This window comes from Phyllobates terribilis, unplaced genomic scaffold, assembly GCF_046119375.1.
Source record: "Phyllobates terribilis strain yellow unplaced genomic scaffold, ASM4611937v1 Scaffold_5__5_contigs__length_657084704, whole genome shotgun sequence".
NCBI classification, from domain to species: domain Eukaryota; kingdom Metazoa; phylum Chordata; class Amphibia; order Anura; family Dendrobatidae; genus Phyllobates; species Phyllobates terribilis.
Window position 1 is genome coordinate 322,997,956 of NW_027362765.1, and position 20,876 is coordinate 323,018,831.

Sequence of the window (20,876 nt, forward strand, 5' to 3'; positions counted from 1 at the left end):
AAAAATCAGCCCAGGATTTCTTTGAAATTTTGGATAATAACCCATGGGGTCTTAAGTTCACTGTATCCATGTCAAGTGACTCCATACAGTTTCTTGACTTAGTTTTTGAAATTGGATGATTTAGGGAGGGTTCTCACATCCACCCATTTCAAAACCGTGGATGTGAATAGCTACCTCAGATTTGACAGTGGCCATCTTCCAAGGTGGATTAAGAACATTCCGTATGGCCAGTATTGGCATATACGGAAAAATTGTACGCAGGATGAAGATTTTGAAAAGGAGGCTGATGTCCTTGAAAAAAGATTCTTGAGGAAGGGGTATCCTAAGAAATTGATTAGGGACGCGCATAAAAGAATTAAGCCGCTCAGTCAGGAATCATGTCTGGCTCTATTTTCTGGCACTAACTGTGAGCATGCGAATACAGGATATAAAGATTGAAGTTTAGTGACTACTTTCAATAAAACTAGAGTGTCCATACAGGAACTATTAAGTCGTTATTGGTGCGTCCTGTTGGGGGATCCGCTTTTGTCCAAACATTTGCCATGTAAACCCAGGATTGTTTATAGGAAGAATCGGAATTTACGATCCTTCATATCGCCCAGTAACACGACATTGAAATCTGCAGCTTCAGTACGGAGATATGGGAGGCAAAGGCAAGAAGGAGTAGGTTGTTTTGCTTGCAGATCTCCTGGCTGTTTATGCTGCAGTACCATTAATCATGGGGCAGTATCCTTCTACTCGCAAACCACTGGTGAACAATTCCCCATTACCTGTAAAGTAGACTGTCATTCTGACTATGTGGTCTACTTGTTGCAGTGTGGATGTGGTTTGCAATACGTGGGCCGAACTATACAAAGAATGCAGGCCCGCCTTAATAAACATCGCTCTAATATTAAGAATGGGTATGTGCAGCATAGTGTTTCCAAGCACTTTCTGACAGCCCACCAGAGAGATCCCATTAGCTTGAAACTCACGATTTTAGAACAAGTCCTTGATAATGTAACAAATCGGCTTAATTATCTTATGAAGAGAGAGAATTTTTGGATTTTTAAATTGGGTACATTATATCCGGAAGGTTTGAATTTAGCGATTGATAATGTGTGCAGATGAATTATTAATATTAATATATATATATTTTTTGGGGGATAAAAACTGGTTGAGATGTATACTTAGGATGTGCCTCACCAATTTTTATGTAATATGCTTATTTACCCTCATTTATATATGCATTTTTATATGTATGTATTTTTAAAGCATTGCCGTTAATGTCTGCATCTTGTATCTTCATAGTAAGTTTATAATGTGTAGTTATTGACCCGTAATGCTTTTTTAAGTCCCCTTTGTTATTAAATTGTAATTGTCTTTTTTAATGGTGATTAAGGGGTTGAGTACAAACTTCTCCCTTGGTACCTCCCATTGAGTTCCTTTGCTTTATGTATAAAAGTGCCTGTTTCTGCCATTTTCCCATAACTCCACCTGATGAAGGCAGCAGACCGCTGCAGAAACTCGTTGTGGGCATTGGAACTTCAATAAAGAGGTTTGTTTTATTCTTTTCCAGTGCCTTATCCAGTTTCTAGCGCCCCACTGACCACTTCAATTTCCACACTGTTCACTTTTCCCTTGGGAGTTGTGGCTCGAGGCTGCGGAGAACTGGATACAATTTCAGCTGCAGGACCTGTAGGACCTGCGATGATGTCATCACCCACGTGACCCCACCCGGAATCACGTGATTCGAAGCTCCATCTGTTAACCCAGAGGAGACGCTGAAGGCATCGTGGCTGCGCTATCAGCGCCAGCAGCTGTTTAACCTGGGTTGTGCGGTCTGCACAACCCACTCAGGTGAGCAGACCACTGTATCTGCACGCATATTCTACTTCCATACAGGTTCACACAAGCACTGCGCTTTTCCACCCCACCCCCTTTTTGTCTTTTAGGCTCATACAAGAGTCCTTCAGAATTTCATCCTCTCTTGCTGGGACAAAACTCCAGATATTCTCAACTCAAAAATATCCCTTCCCCACCATGTAAAAATATCTCTCAATTGGTGGCTCAAGCCAGGAAACTTGACAAAGGGAATTTCTGGGATTCAACACCCGATCTCTTCTTTAACGACAGACGCCAGCAAGGCGCGGGGGGGCCCACTCGCGGTTGGGCACCCCGCCGGGATATGGGCGGAATAGAGCAGTGCCAGTGCCCGCCCTTCTCCCCCGCTTGCTCAGGGCCCCGGCAGCCGGATACTTACCTCTCTCCCGTGCCTCCGCATATCCGCTGTCTTCCTGCTGTGCGCTCCCTGTGACGTCTCAGGTCAGAGGGTGCAGTGACGTCTTTCCACCGTGCCCTCCCCTGAGCCATCACAGGCAGCGCAGAGCGGGAAGACACCGGCAACGCTGGAGTCCGGACCTGAGCAGCGGCAGCAGGTGAGGAGGAGTGAGGTGGGTATTTGATTTTTTTTTTAATGTATTGAGGCATGGGGCATTGTATGGGGGGGGGTGACATCCTGCATGGGGCATTATATGGGGTGGGGGGGTGACATCCTGCATGGGGCATTATAAAGAGAGGAGGGTTATATCCTGCATGGGGAATTATAAATACAGGGGGTGATATCCTACATGGGGCATTACAAAGAGGGGAGCTGACATCCTGCATGGGGCATTATATGGTGGGGGGAAAAGGACGTCCTGCATGGGGCATTATATGGGGGGGAGAGGTGACATCCTGCATGGGGCATTATATGGGGGGAGTGATATCCTGCATGGGGCATTATATGGGGTGGGACATCCTGCATGGGGCATTATATGGGGGGGACATCCTGCATGGGGCATTATAAGGGGGGGTGACATCCTGCATGGGGCATTATATGGGGAGGGGAGGGACATCCTGCATGGGGCATTATATGGGGGGGAACAAGTGACATCCTGCATAGGGCATTATATGGGGGGGACAAGTGATATACTGCATGGGGCATTATATGGGGGGGAGTGACATCCTGCATGGGGCATTATATGGGGGGTGACATCCTACATGGGGCATTATAAGGATTGGAACAGCCTGCCTATGGCATTATAAGGGGGGAACAGCCTGCATAGGGCATTATGTGGGGGGAACAGCCTGCATGGAGCACTATATGGGGGCCAGTATCCTGTATGGAGCGTTATAAGGGGACCAGTATCCTGTACGGAGCATTATATGGGGGTCAGTATCCTGTACGGAGCGTTTTATGGGGGCTAGTATTCTGAATGGATCGTTATATGGGGGCCAGTATTCCGTATGTAGCATTTTATGGGGGCCAGTATATTGTGTGGAGCGATTCGCCGGTTTCTGGGCTATTGTGGAATTTACAATAGCTGTCGCCCATGTAATGTATGAAGTGAAATTTTCGGCATTGTACTATATATATATATATATATATATATATATATATATATATATATATATATAAATATATATATATATATTTCTCTGCGGTATCTGTGCATCATGAATCGTGGTATGTGTTAAAGGGGCCCGCTGAGACTCTTTCGCCCGGGGCCCAGAAAAACCTGGAGCCGGCCCTGCTTCGTGAGCAGGACGGATATAAATCCGGGAGAATGGAGCCTCAGTTCAAAGGTGTTCCAGCTAATAACCAGGAAATGGGGTCACCCAGAGGTAGAACTGTTCGCGAGTTGGCATAATACAAAGGTGGATCAATATTTTTCTATAGATCACAGCGAGACTTATTCAAGGGTAGATGTGTTTTCTCACCCATGGAACCTCGGGTTGGCCTACGCATTCCCTCCAATTCCATCACTACCGAGAACATTGCAAATAAATCAGAATAGACAGGGTCAGGACAATTCGGATTGCCCCTCTGTGACCAAAGAGAAGTTGGTTTGGGGCTCTGAACTTTCTAAACTTAGTTCTCTTACCCTGCCTCCAGACCACGACCTACTTCATCAGGTTCCAATATTTCATCCGGCTCCCCAGAGCTTATGCCTAGCAGCCTGGCTTCTGAAGCCTTAATCCTAAAAGGCCAAAGGTCTCTCGGATGTAGTTATAGGTACCCTACAAAAAAGCAGGAAGCGGGTCACTAATGCCATTTACCTAAAAATATGGAAGACCTTCTCTGCATGGTATTGGATCTACTCCCATTGATCCATTTCATCCTGATATTGCCAGGATATTGGACTTTTTACAGGACGGTCTATCAAAAGGGTTAAAGCCTAGTACCCTGAAAGTCCAGATTTCTGCTCTAAGTTCTTTCTTTGACCAAAACCTGGCAGACCACCGATGGATAAAGAGGTTCATGACAGTAGCCTCTAGAATATGTCCAAGAAGGCCCATCATAATTCCAACCTGGGACCTGAATATAGTTCTGAAGGGTCTAACCATCATGCCCTTTGAACCAATGACCCAATCTCAAATGGACAAATTATCTTGGAAGGCAGCTCTGTTAGTAGCCATAGCAGCAAGAAGAGATGGCGAGATCAAGGCCCTATCTATTAGGGAACCTTATCTGAAAATCCTTGATGACAGAATAATTCTTCGCCTAGACCCTTCTTTTCCTCCAAAGGTATCATCTCACTTTCACATGTCCCAGGAAATAATTCTCCCATCTTTTTGTCAAAATCCAAAGGACAATAAGGAATCACGAGTTCCATTCTCTAGATGTCAGAAGAATCATCCTCTACTATATAGAACAAACGAAAACTTGGAGGAAGGATCAGAACCTTTTTGTCCAATGCTGGGGACCAAAGGGAAGAAAACGTCCAAGAGTTCTCTAGCAAACTAGATTAAAAAAGCAACCACAGAAGGATATGAAAGTCAGGACCTGCCTCCTCCTGTGTCACTGAAAGCTCATTCCACCAGAGCCATGTCTGCCTCTTGGGCCAAAAGAGCCAGCGCTTCCATCGAGCAGATCTGCAAAGCTGCTACCTGGTCCTCGGTCCATACCTTTACCAAGCATTACAGATTAGATTTAATGTCTGTAAAAGATTTAATTTTCGGCAGGAAAGTCCTCAGGTTATAGTCCCTCCCTAACATTATTCTTTGGTATTTCTCCTTTTGGTGCTGTCATGGAGGGGATTAGAGAAAACAGAATTTGACTTAACAGTAATTTGGTTTCTAAGACCCTTCACGACAGCACGGGTAATTCCCCCCTTCCATGTGAAACTTTATGTTCATTTAAATTCCTTGGTGTTAATAAATAATTCAAGCATTTATACTGTGTGGTCTTTGGAAAAACAATGATTATAGACAGAGGGCTATTTAACCTCTTGTGTTTCCTGTCCCTAATTAGGATGGGGAGGCAACCTCCTATTGGTGCTGTTGTGAAGAGTCTTAGAAACCGAATTGTCGGTAAGTCTAATTCTGTTTTTTTACCATGTTCACTAAATATTAAAACTGACCTGCCATTATGATTCTCCAGGTCATTACGAGTTTGCAGATACCAAACATGTATATGTTCTTTTAAGTGGTGGAAAAAAAATCCAAAGTTTGTTTAAAAAAAGACGCCATTTTCTGAGACCCAAAGTATATAATTCCACATGTGTTAATTCATAGTTTTGATGCCTTCAGTGTGAATGTACAATTTTCATAGTCATGAAAATACAGAAAAAGCTTTAAATGAGAAGGTGTGTCCAAACTTTTGGTCTGTACTGTATATATTGATAGATCGGGTGATTCTGAAAGCGGTGATACCAAATATGTTTATATATTTTATTTTTTTCTTTGTTTTATTTTGAATTTGGGGAAAGGGGGTGATTTGAACTTTTGTAATTTTTTTTATATTTTTTAAAACTTTTTTTTAAACTTTTTACTTGCTTCAATAGTTTCCATGGGAGACTAGAAGCTGCAATGTTCTCATCGCCTGTACTGCACACAAGCGATCATCAGAATTAGCAGAATTGTAGCAGAATTGCGCACTTGCAATGAGCGCTGACCATCCTAACAATGACAACCGCATGCGTCTCCTGCATACCCCGGGTTGTCATGCCAACCTATTGGCGGCCCGCGGTAATGTGACACAGGGGGGACTTATGACGTCAAGATGACGCGCCCCCAGGGCAGTGGGGTACTCGGTATCCAGGCCTATGGATGCTGGGGGGGAATATGTCACAGTGGCTGACCCGGTCCGTGGCCCAGGGCGGTCAACAAAAAGGGGATAGTTTATATGGGATTTGTAGTTTGATCGTGACGCCACCTGTGGTTTCTGGTAATTTGTACCAGCGCTGCTGCAGACCTCTGAGTCAGTTGATAGGCAACTAGGATGGAACAGCTCCCCACAGGTGGAGCAGGATTCAGGGCAGTATATAGTTTGACGGTGGGTGGTGATGCTGGGTCTTGTAGTGCAGTTGGGGTGGCGCAGCAGGAGTAACTGACAGAGACAGGGGATTCGCTTCAATACCTTTACTGGTGCGGATGTCAGGTACGGTCCAGGGTACTCTGTAGGAAGGGTGCACTTCAGGACTTCTCCCCAGTGAGCGAGTATAGGGCCTCCTGGTCCGTGTCTCCCTCTCTCTAAGCTCCTGGCCAGTCTGCAACTGGGCCTAGCTTCTGTGTCGTGTTGCTCTCTTCACCTGTCGCTTGGTAGTAGGACCTTCCGCTGGCAACCACTATCCCTGGGCACCGGAGCCTTCGTGGTTCCTAGTCCTGTAATGGGTTTAGTTTCAGGTCGGCCAGGGACTTGTAGTCCTCCTGGTATGCCGGTGATCCCTACTGGGTATAAAGGGACCCTGTAGGCGCGGACCCAGTGTTTGGTTTGTATGCTCGGGGGTGAGCCTATGATGCTCCTCTGCCCCCTCGACTCCTCTCTCCTCTCCTCCTTGCCTTCGGCCACACTCGGGGCCCTCAATCCAGCAGCAGACGTGCTGCATCTTCACTGCTCTCAGTGGCAGCACACTCTCAGACTCTCTGACTCTGTCTGACTGACTGACTTGCCTGGCTCCACCCTCCATATATATATCCCTAACGGGCTCCCTCTGGTGGTATGAGGTGGAAGGGTGGAGGTGTTTGTATGTAATGAGGGCCTCTTGTGGAGAAGTCCATCCATGCACCCTTTTGGGTCCTGTGGTACCTGTGAACAGCAGGGTGCCACATTCTCCCCTAGTACAATTCAGTACTCCTGGACTGAAGCATTTTTAAAACAGGTTACAACAACAATAGTAATTATTGTTAGAACCCTCCTGTTAGTTTTTGCTATCTTTTGTTTTGCGGTCACGTGACCAGCTGCCTATATATTCCAGCTTGCCCTTCTGGCTTTGCTGGACTTCAGTGTTTTTTGCCTGTCTCTCTAGCCAGGTGCTTCGGTGCCTATCTCTGTCTAGTTCGCTTGGTCCTCTTGGACCTCTAGTACTTTTTGTCAGTTTGTCTTTTTGCTCTGCAACAACTTCTGTTAGGAGGTATCCCATTTTTGTCCCAGTCTTTAGTTCTTTTAGGGACCCCCTCCCTTTATTCTATAGGTCTCCGTTCAGACTAGCCGAGGACGAAAGCGGGTCTGTTCACAAGGAACAGGTTGCCCGCTACATCGTAGGGATTCAGCTTAGTCTTACTGTAGGGACAGCTTTTCCCATTCGTTCCTTAGTTTATGTAGCAGATAATAACAATTATAATAACAATAACAATAATTAAGTTACAGTAAGTCCCGTAACCCCATGTCCATTTCACCGAAGAAAGCGTAACAAGGGTAACATGAGGGACCCGCCTGAAAACCCTCAACGTAGGCCCTGGGCGTGGCTACAGGGCATAAGTGATCCAGGTGCTGGACCACGTCTTCGGCCATGCCAAACGAGTTTTGGTTCTGTGGTCTTATAAGGGGGCACTTGTGATGAGTGCAACTATTTACAAATACAGTTTTTGGCTACTCACAGTCCTCAGCCTTCAAGTCTTTATACCCTTACGGGTAACTAAATGCACATATTATTTCAGTTCATACAATAAACAATAGGCAATACCCAACAGGGTAACTATTTATAATGTAGGCACTTCGTGCTTATTCCCTAAACCTGGCAGGGATTTGTCCTTGTGTGCTGCGTGTGGACCTTCGTAGCAGTGGGGTGTTACTAGTGTCTGTGCATGCACTTTCTGTTAATCTAGCAGGTGTACATGCTGGTAGATTATAAAACTGCCTTAATCTCTCTATGGGACTGGCAAGTGCACTGATTACTGGGCCTTCAGGCTCTTCTTCAACGGGTGATCCTCCTCTGACTGGGGACTCTTCCTGTTCCTGAGCAGGTTCTTCCAGAGCGCTCACAGGTTCTTCTTGTGGCTGATAGAAGTGTATTACGGGTATAATAACTGCTCCATCAAGTTGAGGCCAGTCCGCAGGGAAATCTCCTAGAACCGTGTGAAGCACTTCTTCCTTGGGTTCCTCCGGTGCTATAGGCTTCTTCCTTCGTTGTCTTCAGTAGACCTGGGCACACTTTCAAATGGTCTCTTGAGACTGTTGCGGTCATTTTACCTCCATCTTTACTGATCAGGCAGGTTTTACTGTTGTCAAATCTGGAGTTTAGCACAGTGTAGGGCTCTCTTTCCCACTGGTCATCGAGCTTGTGACTGTTATGTTCTGCTACCAAAGCTAAGGAAAGAGAGGAGATCTGTCCCTACTATAAGACTCAGCTGAATCCCTACGAAGTAACAGGGAACCTGATCCTGCAATCAGACCTGCTAAAGTCCTAATCTAGTCTGTACGGAGACCTATAGATTTGGGGAGGGAATCCCTACAAGTACTAAGGACTGGGAGGAATATGGGACACCTCCTAACAGAAATAGCAGCAGACAGACGAACAAACAAAATAGATAGAACCTAGAGGTCCGTAGACCAAGCAAACTAACAGAGTTAGATACAGAGCACAGGCTAGCTAGAAAGTAGATATACAATGAAGTCCAGCAAAGCCAGAAGGGCGGAGCAGGATTAAATAGGCCAACAAGGTCATGTGACCAACAAAGGAAAAAAAACCTAACAGCAAGGTTCTAACAGTACCCCCCCTTCTAAGAGGATCCTCCGGATCCCCTAGGACCAGGCTTATCAGGAAATCTCCTGTGAAACGCTCTGATAAGTCTGGACGCGGAAACATCATCTGACCTCACCCAAGAGTTATCCTCGGGTCCGAAACCTTTCCAGGCCACAAGATACTGCAAACTACCTCTATACCGTCTAGAGTCAAGGATGCGAGAAATTTCATATTCCCCGTCCTCCACCACCGGAGGAACAGAGGCAGAGGCGTCACCATCCGACACAACAGCTTTTTTTAACAGAGAGACATGAAAGACCGGATTAATTCTCCAGGAGGTAGGAACCTCCAACCTAACAGCAGATTGGTTGACAACCTGAAGCACCTTAAAGGGCCCTACAAACTTGGGACCCAATTTCTTAGAAGGAATCCTCAACCGCAGATTCCTAGAGGACAACCAAACCATGTCACCAACAGCGAACAAAACCTCCTGTCGTTTCCTATCAAAGTAGTCTTTAGATTTTCTGTTGGCCTCCTGAAGATTACCACGCACATCCGTCCAAACTCTTTCCAAATCACCGGAAAAATTCTCCTCCTCAGGCACGGCAGATCCCAACTTGGAGAACGACCCAAACGACGGATGTCTCCCAGAACAACAAAAAAAAGGCGAACAACCAGCAGAAGAAGATGTATGATTGTTCAGAGCAAATTCGGCAAGTGGCAGAAACTCAGACCACCCCTCTTGATTGTCTGCCACAAAACAACGCAAGAACTGCTCAACATCCTGGTTTTTCCTTTCTGTCTGGCCATTAGATTCAGGATGATATCCGGACGAAAACGACAAATGAATTCCCAACCTGTCACAAAAGGCACGCCAAAAACGAGCCACGAACTGAGGACCCCTATCAGAAACAATGTCAGTAGGAACGCCATGAAGTCTGACAATTTCCTTGACAAAGGCCTTAGCGAGAGTTTTAGCGCAGGGCAGTTTGACGAAGGGAACCAAGTGACACATCTTGCTAAAACGGTCCACGACCACCCAGATGACAGTAAAACCCTCAGAGGGGGGAAGGTCAGTTATAAAGTCCATAGCCAAATGTGTCCAAGGAGCACTGGGGACCTCCAAAGGACAAAGCAACCCCGCAGCAGGAGTATGTGAGGACTTAGATCTAGCACATATAGTACATTGGCGCACCCACTTAATGACTTCCTTCTGCCATCCAGGCCACCAAAAACTGCGACCCACCAGTCTCTTGGTCTCAGAGATTCCGGGATGACCTGCCAACCGAGATTCGTGACACTCAACAAACAAATCTCTCCTAAAGGTCCCAGGCACAAACAACCTCCCATGAGGAGTGTTAGATGGGGCATTCTCCTGAGCTTTAAGAATCTCATCTTCCAAAACGGAGTCTAAAGCAGCTATCACAACACCTTCTTGTAAAATGTTTTCCTCTTTCTCAGCACCGACTATGGGAGAAAAACTGCGAGACAAGGCATCCGCCTTAACATTCTTAGTACCAGGGATGTAAGTAACGGAGAAATTAAACCGCGAGAAAAACAGTGCCCACCTAGCCTGACGGGCATTCAGGCGCTTGGCAGCGTCAAGATATATCAGATTTTTATGATCCGTAAGAACCTGAACGGGAAATTCCGCACCTTCCAAGAAGTGGCGCCAGTGTTCAAATGCGAGTTTAATAGCCAATAATTCCCGATTACCAATATCGTAATTCAATTCAGTCTCCGAAAATTTTTTTGAAAAAAATGCACAGGGATGTAATCCATCCCCGTTATCCTGAGACAATACTGCGCCAACCCCCACAGAGGAAGCATCAACCTCAACCAAAAACGGCCTAGTAACATCAGGCTGCATAAGGATGGGAGCAGAGGTGAACCTCTCCTTGAGATACACAAAAGCTTCAATGGCCTCAGAAGACCACTGAACCGCATCAGCACCTTTCCTGGTGAGATCAGTCAGAGGTTTGACAATACTAGAAAAATTTTTTATGAATTTTCTATAGTAATTGGCGAAACCCAAAAACCTCTGTATTGATTTCAAACCAATAGGCCTAGGCCATTCCTGCACAGCCTGAACCTTAACCGGATCCATCTCAAAACCTTTGCTGGAGATAATGTAGCCCAAAAAACTAATTCTCTGTACAGCGAACTCACATTTCTCCAGCTTAGCAAAAAGCGAATTGTCCATTAATAACTGTAATACCTCACGCACGCTCCGCCAATGAGACTCCAGATCTGGCGAATAAATCAAAATGTCATCCAAATACACAACCACATTTTTACCGATCAAAGGTCTAAGGATGTCATTAATCAGATTCTGAAAAAATGCAGGAGCATTAGTAAGACCAAAAGGCATAACCAGATTCTCAAAATGACCCACAGGAGTGTTAAAAGCAGTCTTCCATTCATCACCCTCCTTCATGCGCAACAGATTGTATGCCCCCTTAAGGTCAATTTTAGAGAACCACTTGGCCCCCAATAACTGGTTAAACAGATCAGGAATCAATGGCAGTGGGTAAGGATTGCGTACCGTAATTTTGTTAATCTCACGAAAATCCAGACAAGGACGTAAACCGCCGTCCTTTTTTTTTACAAAAAAAAATCCAACCGCCACAGGAGACTTAGAGGGCCTAATGTGACCGGCGGCCAAACTTGTCTGTATGTATTCCTCCAAAGCCTTCCTCTCAGGAATAGTAAGGTTAAATAAACGACTTTTCAGAGCAGAATCGTTCCACCCTGTTTGAGTGGACCAACGACGAAAATGTGTACAATATTTTTCCATATTACCTGATCCTTGTTTTAAACGTCTCAACTCAGTCTCAGCTGATGCCACACGGTCAGGATCATCATATAATAGTCCTAAAGCAGAAAAAAAACTATCCACTGATCTGAAGCATGTATCACTAGGTTGCAAAGAAAAGGCCCACTCCTGAGGCTCTTTGCGCAAAAGTGACATTATGAACCCTACGCGCTGGGATTCATCCCCAGAGGACTTGGGTCTCAAACGAAAATACAATAAGCAAGCATTTTTAAATGAAAAAAATTCTCGATGTTCACCAAAAAATAAATCCGGCAAACATACCTTAGGCTCCAAGAAATATGCTCCAGGACAGTTACTCACGTGCTGACGGAGCTCGGCCACTTCCAGAGAGAGTCCCTGCAGGTGTTTAGCCAAATCCTGAACCGACACCATGATGGAACAAAAAAAAATCTTTCCTTAGAGAATTTACAGGCTGGACTTACTGTTATGTTCTGCTACCAAAGCTAAGGAAAGAGAGGAGATCTGTCCCTACTATAAGACTCAGCTGAATCCCTACGAAGTAACAGGGAACCTGATCCTGCGATCAGACCTGCTAAAGTCCTAATCTAGTCTGTACGGAGACCTATAGATTTGGGGAGGGAATCCCTACAAGTACTAAGGACTGGGAGGAATATGGGACACCTCCTAACAGAAATAGCAGCAGACAGACGAACAAACAAAATAGATAGAACCTAGAGGTCCGTAGACCAAGCAAACTAACAGAGTTAGATACAGAGCACAGGCTAGCTAGAAAGTAGATATACAATGAAGTCCAGCAAAGCCAGAAGGGCGGAGCAGGATTAAATAGGCCAACAAGGTCATGTGACCAACAAAGGAAAAAAAACCTAACAGCAAGGTTCTAACAGTGACCTCTTCTTTTCCGCTTTAGCACTATCTCTTCAGGTGCCAAGGGTTCTGCTGGTGCATGTTTATTATACTGTTCTTTTTGTTTTTTTCCCTTACTCTGTTTAGACTGTCTTCGACACAGGCCTGTACTCTCCTGTACTGCTCTTGCCGACTTGTGTCCCAATCTTCAGTGGACGTATCTGCAGCAGGTTCTACCACTCCGAGCTCCAGGTCCATGGGCAATTTTACGGGTCTTGCTCTCATGAGGTACGCTGGGGTACAATTAGTAGAACTCACAGGTATGTGATTGTACAGATCTACCAGGTCAGGTAGTTTGTCTGGCCACTGGTTCCTTTCTTCCAAGGGTAAGGTTTTCAGCAGGTCTATGACGATGTTGTTCATTTTCTCACACAAACCATTGGTCTGAGGGTGATACAGCGTAGTCTGGATCTTCTTGCACCCAAACAGATGACAGAATTCTTTAAACAGCTCGGCTTCAAAGGCAGGGCCTTGATCCGTCAGCACTTTGTCCGGGTATCCATGGGGCCTGCAGAAGTATGCTTGGAACGTTCTTGCTGCAGTTTCTGCTGTCAGATCCTTGACAGGGGCTACCACCAGGAACCAGGAATAGTGATCCACCATGGTCAGTGCATAGGAATAGCCTGACCTGCTGGGTGACAGCTTGACGTGATCCAGAGCGACAATCTCCAGGGGCTGGGTTGTTTTGATGGACTGCGAGGGTGCTTTCTGGCTGCCGTAGTCTTTCCTTCTGGGGCTACAGGGCCCACAATTCCGGCACCACCTCTCTATGGAGCTCCGCATTCCAACCCAATAGAACCGGTCCTTCAGCAGGGTTTCCAGCTTCTTCTAGCCAAAGTGACCTGCTTGGTCGTGGTAGGCCTCCAACACCATCTGGATATCCGTCCTGGGTACAACAATCTGCCACACCATTTCATGAGTCTTGGGGTTGACATACCTCCTGCACAGCTTCTCTCTGTAGATGAACAGCCGGCTTCTCTCATTCCACAGGTGTTTAGCTTGTGGGGGAGCACCCTTCTCCAGGTGAGAACCTTCTTGGGTTATCAGTCTTTTGATGAGGCTGACAACCGGGTCATTGTCCTGGGTCTCCTTCCAGCTGTGATGAGGTAGAGGGTTCAGCGTCCTTCCATGACGTCTTCTGGTGGCGTGTTGCTCGTGGACCACTCCGCTTCGGTGGAAAGCAGGTAATTTAACTTCCTCTAAATAATCCACTTCATCCTTGGTGTCTGACTGGTGGGGCATCCTTGACACGGCATCGGCATTGGTGTTCTTGTGACCTGTCCGATACTTGATGGTGAACTGATAATTCAACAGTCTGGCCACCCAACGCTGTTCCATGGCTCCCAACCTGGCTGTCTCCAGGTGTGTCAAGGGATTATTGTCAGTAAAGGCTGTTAATTTCGTTGAGGCTAGGTAATGCTTGAACCTTTCAGTGATAGCCCAGACCAAGGCCAGGAACTCCAGCTTGAAGGAACTGTAATTCTCTGGGTTCCTCTCCGTAGTGCGCAGCTTCCTACTGGCATACGCAATTACCTTTTCTCTGCCATTTTGCTTCTGGGACAACACAGCTCCCAGTCCCTCGTTGCTGGCGTCAGTATACAACAGGAAAGGCTGGCTGTAGTCCGGGTAAGCCAGGATTTCTTCACCGGTTAGGACTTCCTTCATTGATGCAAAGGACTCAGTCTGCTCTTTGCACCACTGGAATGGGGGACTCTTTTCTCTTTTGGACTGTCCTACCAGGAGGTCTTGTAGAGGTTCTACCTTTTTGGTAAAGTCCTTTATGAACCTCCTGTAGTATCCGACCAGTCCCAGGAATTGCCGTACCTCTTTGATGCTTCTCGGTTCAGGCCACTTCTGGATGGCAGTGACCTTCTCTGGGTCCGGTGCTACTCCCTCTGAGCTGACTACGTGTGCCAGGTACTGAACCTTCTGTTTAAGCAGGTGGCATTTAGAAGGTTTTAGTTTCATCCCATACCGGGACAATGCTTCAAATACCTCCGCCAGGTGCTTCAGATGGTCTTCATACGTCCTCGAGTACACAATAACGTCATCCAGGTACAGCAGCACTGTCTCAAAGTTCCGGTGTCCCAAGCAACACTCCATCAGCCTCTGGAACGTTCCAGGTGCGTTGCAGAATCCAAACGGCATGCTGTTGAATTCGCACAGTCCCATCGGGGTGGTGAAGGCTGTCTTCTTCAGGTCTTCCTCAGCAACAGAGACTTGCCAGTACCCACTAGTGAGATCCAATGTAGAGAAGTAATTGGCAGATTTTAATGCAGCCAGGGATTCCTCTATACGGGGCAAAGGGTATGCATCTTTATGTGTTATTCGATTAATTTGTCTATAATCTACACACATTCTCATGCTACCGTCCTTTTTCCTGACCAGGACGAGGGGAGCTGTCCAGGGGCTACAGCTATCCCTTATTACCCCTGCCTTTTTCATGTCATGCAACATTTCCTTGGCTTTTTGGTAATGTGCTGGTGGTACGGATCTTTAACGCTCTTTAATGGGTGGATGGTTACCGGTGGGTATGTGATGTTGTACCCCTTTAACCCTTCCAAAATCAAGTGGGTGTTTACTAAATACTTGTTCATATTCCTGAACCACTCTGTAGACACCGTGTTTTTGATGGACAGGAGTGGCGTCAGTTCCAACATGGAGCTGTTGACACCAATCCTCCAGCTGAGCTTCAGAGTCATTGTCCTCCACTGTATCTGGTGGGGTCAAGGATTCCACTGTGTGTATGGCATCATTATCCACAGTATGCAATCTGGCAACAGTGGCGTATCTTGGCAATTTAACTTCCTCCTCCCCACAATTTAGGAGACGTATGGGTACCCTCCCATTGCATACATCAACTACCCCTCTAGCAGTTAAGAGTGTAGGTCTGGGCTCTGAGCTAATGGGCTCCACTACCGCCTGGTAGTTCTGTCCCTTGAGACGTATTGCTGCCCTACACCAAATCAGCATCTCACTCATTGGGGGAATCACAATGGGTATCGGGTCTGTCACCCGTACATTACCAATCTCACCACCTGTTAGCTTTACCTGTTGCTGGTACAGGAGGGCTCGAATCCCTCTCTGGAGCACCTTCCTCTTCCCTGGTTTGTCAGTGTCAGCAATCTGTTGGAGTAAAAACAACACTTCTCCCAAACAGTTACCAACAATATTTGTACCAAGTATCATATACGGATTGGTATCACCAGGGTTAGATTCTATAACAATTAGTCCTTGGTCCTTTAGTTCCACTCTCCCCACCTTCACTGTCACGTCCTTAATCCCTACTAGGTTAAGAGGAAGGCCGTTAGAGGCATACACAGAGAGGTTCGGGGCTGGCGGGTGGAGTTCATCTATGGACCAGTACCTTTTGTAGAGGACATCAGGTATGATGGTTACCTGTGAGCCGGTGTCCAGTAACGCAGATGTTGCTATGCCGTCCAGCACGATGGACGGGAAAGGCCTTCCTCCTATGAACTGGTCATACCAGCTTGATGGGCCTGGTTGAGTTACTCCTGGGTGTCGGCCCACGGCCCCAGGGTTTGCTCTTTTAAAGGACAGTTCCGCGCGGTGTGGCCTGCCTTGTGGCAACGGTAGCAGATGAAATCTCCTGGAGGGCGACGTTGGTCATTGGTCCTCCCACGGGGTGGTGTTGTCCTCCTACGGGGTGGCGTTGTCCTCCTTCTTCTCCTCATCCAGGGGACATCCTCAGGACTGTCGGCGAGTAGGATCCTTCCTTCCGGCTCGGGCTCCGTCTGTAGCTGCAGGGTGCTCAGGACAGTGGCCAGGGTTTTACTTAGCTGACACACTTCAGAGCGCAGGCTGTCCAGCTCGCTAGGGGGCACTGTTTGCATCTTTGTTTCAGCCATTAATGGAGAAGCAGTGGGTGCTGTGGGCACTGGGGTGGCCCCACCCTGGTAACGCTGGATAGCAGTCCCTGATGTTTCCAGGGGCTGAAGGCCCTTAATAGCCATGTCCTTCAGGGTGTCAAAGGTGGCATTTGGATGATCTAAGGCCCCCCACCGTACGGTTCTGCTCTCCTCCTGGGACCTCAACCCCCGGATGAATTGTTCTGTCAGCATTTTATTCTCATCTTGTATGCTGGCTGGACTAACCTGTCGCAGGGCTTCCTGTAAGCGCCAGGCATAGTCCCGGATACTGTCCTCAGGTTTCTGGGCACAGTGGTAGAACCTCATCCGGAGATCTGTCTCAGTGCGGTTTTCAAAGACAGTTTGCAGTCTCTTAAAGATAATGGATACTGATTCCTGGTCTGCGGCTGGCCAGGTTTCAACTTCCCGCTCTGCGGCACCAGTCAATTGTCCCAGCACAACAGCGTCTCTCTGCTTACCAGTCATTTAATACATGTCCAATACACCGCATATCTTTCTCTTGAATCCAGACAGGGTGTCTGGTTTTGCCATCATACTGGGAAAGCCATTTTGCTCCAGGGATATACGGCAGGGCCATGGGTATTAACGGAGTCACGACCCCTGCTGGTGGGGCGGCCGCTCCGGCCTGAGCAGCGCCGGGCGCAAGTTGAGCATCAGGAGCGTTATCCGGTGCTCCGGCGTCTTGCTGGTCGTCGGCCATGGTTGCGCCCCCCCCTAGTGAACTGTAGCCTACCTCCTGTTTCTTTAATCGGGTAGACCACAGCTCCGCAGACGACGGTCTCCTTCCAGGACCTGATGCTTCCAGGTGCTGCGTCAGAGCGCTAGGCGGGGCTTGAGCTTCGCGCGCTTCCAGTAGTCACGCCTCTCCGATTCCCGCAGTTACGCCCCTCTTCTTCCCGCGCAGCGACGCCGTAATGGCGGCGATGTTCACCACAGGTAAAACACAGTTCAAATAAGGCACACAGTACCCGGTGGCAACGGGCACGAAATTCTGTTCGTGACGCCAGAAGATGACGCGCCCCCAGGGCAGTGGGGTACTCGGTGTACGGGCCTATGGATGCTGGGGGGGAATATGTCACAGTGGCTGGCCCGGTCCATGGCCCAGGGCGGTCAACAAAAAGGGGATAGTTTATATGGGATTTGTAGTTTGATCGTGACACCACCTGTGGTTTCTGGTAAATTGTACCAGCGCTGATGCAGACCTCTGAGGCAGTTGATAGGCAGCTAGGATGGAACAGCTCCCCACAGGTGGAGCGGGATTCAGGGCAGTATAGAGTTTGACGGTGGGTGGTGATGCTGGGGCTTGTAGTGCAGTCGGGATGGCGCAGCAGGAGTAACTGACAGAGACAGGAGAGATTCGCTTCAATATCTTTACTGGTGCGGATGTCAGGTACGGTCCAGGGTACTCGGTAGGAAGGGTGCACTTCAGGACTTCTCCCCAGTGAGCGGGTATAGGGCCTCCTGGTCCGTGTCTCCCTCTCTCTAAGCTCCTGGCCAGTCTGCAACTGGGCCTAGCTTCTGTGTCGTGTTGCTCTCTTTACCTGTCGCTTGGTAGTAGGACCTTCCGCTGGCAACCACTATCCCTGGGCACCGGGGCCTTCGTGGTTCCTAGTTCTGTAATGGGTTTAGCTTCAGGTCGGCCAGGGACTTGTAGTTCTCCTGGTATGCCGGTGATCCCTACTGGGTATAAAGGGACCCTGTAGGCGCGGACCCGGTGTCCGGTTTGTATACTCGGGGGTGAGTCTATGATGCTCCTCTGCCCCCTCAACTCCTCTCTCCTCTCCTCTTTGCCTTCGGCCACACTCGGGGCCCTCAATCCAGCTGCAGACGTGCTGCATCTTCACTGCTCTCAGTGGCAGCACACTCTCAGACTCTCTGACTCTGTCTGACTGACTTGCCTGGCTCCACCCTCCATATATATATCCCTAACGGGCTCCCTCTGTTGGTATGAGGTGGAAGGGTGGAGGTGTTTTTATATGTAATGAGGGCCTCTTGTGGAGAAGTCCATCCATGCACCCTTTTGGGTCCTGTGGTACCTGTGAACAGCAGGGTGCCACACTTCCGCCACGCCCATGTTAAATGCTGCTGTCAGAGATTGACAGCACCATTTAACATGTTAACAGCCATGGGTGGATCACGATTTCTACCGCGGCTGTTAGGGGCACATGACAGCTGTACAGATCTGCTGTCATGTCCCCGGAAAGGTGCGGGCTCATCGTCGGAGCCCGCGCTAAAGGGATAGATATGACATGTGCCGTACATGTCGGAACGGGGTTAAAGGATTTGAGCCTGCGATCATGTGCTTGCTTATACTCTATACCCCAGTACCACAGTGTAAATCGTGGCCTTCTTTGAATTTCAGCCCGTAGCTGAGATTCAGAAGAGTATCAAGGTGGAGGCCATGGTAACCAGTCATGTGGGGCTGATGGGTGTTAGTGATCACAGTGATTGACACTGTAATCTAAATATTTAAATAGCAGCAATCATAGCTCCCAACTTTTTAAAAATAGAAAAAGGACAAACTTTGGACACAAGGCGTAGACCCAAATCCGGGACTGTTCGCTGTATCTAGGACAGTTGACTAGAGATGAGCTGATCAATTCACAGGACTCTGATCCAGATCAGTGGTACCTGGGGGCTGGAGGGAGGCCTGTGAATCTCTTACCTTCCGGCGTCCATAGTGTGGGTTTTGATAAGCCAGAGCTGGAGCGACGTCATCTGTGTGTCCTGCTAATCTCTATTTGAGACCTATGGATTTATTTTTGTTCAATCATTCACAGTCGCAGCAGCCAAGATGCCAATATAGTTGAAGTTGTGATGATGAGTGGGGGGGCCCATTGCTGGCGCTGGCACTGGGCCCTCCCCTGGATCACTGGCCCCATAGCAGCAGTGCAGCGAGATCATGTCTCTTTACTCTGCCAGGAAGTTTAACTGTATCGGCGCGGTGCGCACGCAAATAGTTAAAAGTAAAGTAGCTCCAGGTGGGCTCCTCAGAGCCCGGGGCGGTCGCACCCTCTGCCCCTCGGTAGCTACAGTATGCTACTAGTAGCTTCACTATATGATATCTGGCTTTTTGGTGTCTGAAAGGCCGTGTTCCCACATTGCATAAATACTGTGTTTTTGTTTTCTGCAGGTGGCCGCATCAAACTGCGCAATAACAATCTTCTCTGATTATTGCTGCATTTTTTATGCCTTCTCCACCTTAAGTGATGCGTTTTTAGTGCAGATGTGAAGCCGCATTTTTAATGTGTTTTTTTTTTTATAGTACAGAAAAGCTTTGATTCTGCACTTAAAGCGCACCTGTCAGCAGGATTGTGCTTAGTAAACCACATACACTGCCAGTTGGGCGCCATTACACTGAGTAAAATGATACTTTTGTTGATGAAATCCGTCCAGTGGTTCTTTTATTATCTTTATTTTCATTTTGTGTTTTGGGGCGGGCCTTCAGGGAGGGACTGTTACTGGTGCTCTGCTTATGTATTTATATTTCTGCCTTCTGACAGGTCACTGTGCTTTCAGTGACCGGCCTACTATTTTGAATACTGCCTGTGTAATTTGTGTGCCACATGCACCAAAATGACCCCCGCACATGCGCAGAAGCATCTCGTGGTTGCCGAGAGTGTTTGCTTCTGTGTCTGTATGTTTATTTAACTCTTTACTTTAATTAGGTTTGGTCATGAAAGGGTCTGATTGACACCACCAAACAAAAGAGCTAGGTGTCAGCTGATCCCATTCGCCCAATCTCATTAGCATTCCCATTCATGTAATTTATGCGGCAGCTGTGCGCTGCTATTTTTAGCCTATGAAGGCGCCATTTGCAAGCATGGTCCCTGTGCATGCATCAGAGGCTGCGAATCACCCGTGGCCACTGAAATGCACGTGTGTTTCAGGACCGCAGCATGTCAAATTCTCTTGCGGAGTTGCTAGTCTCCGCAACAGAAATTTGACCACTAGAATGTATTGAATGCAGTAAATACGCATGGTTCAGTGAACACATGTGAATTTACCTGAGTTCAATAGAATGCAATGTTTTGGATGCAGCAAAAAATATGCGTTCAAAGCGCTGCTACATCCAGATCGTGGGCACAGAGTGTAAAAAAAAAAAAAGTGTCGTGGGCACCCACGTCATTTTTATAACCAGCAGACAGAAAGCCGACTGCTGGGGGCTGATATTAGTAGCCGGGGAAGGGGCCATTAGCCAACAATGTTCCCTGACTATTAATATCAGCCCACATCTGTTTGTTTAGCCTTTACTCGCTAGATTACAGGGGGACCCCAGAAAAAAATTGACATGGGGTCCCCCTATAAAATCTAACCAGCAAAGGCTAAACAGATAGCTGCAGGCTGATATTAATAGCC

At 47.5% G+C, this 20,876-nt stretch overlaps 1 long non-coding RNA gene across 1 annotated transcript in view; it reads left to right on the top strand.

Moving 5' to 3' along the window:
• Positions 1-1,710: 1,710 nt before the first annotated feature.
• The window catches only part of LOC141273140 (uncharacterized), a 67,998-nt gene continuing 48,832 nt past the window's right edge, over positions 1,711-20,876 (top strand). Inside the window, exons 1-2 of the long non-coding RNA XR_012322068.1 lie at positions 1,711-1,839; positions 5,276-5,334. This is a non-coding gene — a long non-coding RNA (uncharacterized lncRNA). The remainder of the gene's footprint in view (positions 1,840-5,275; positions 5,335-20,876) is intronic.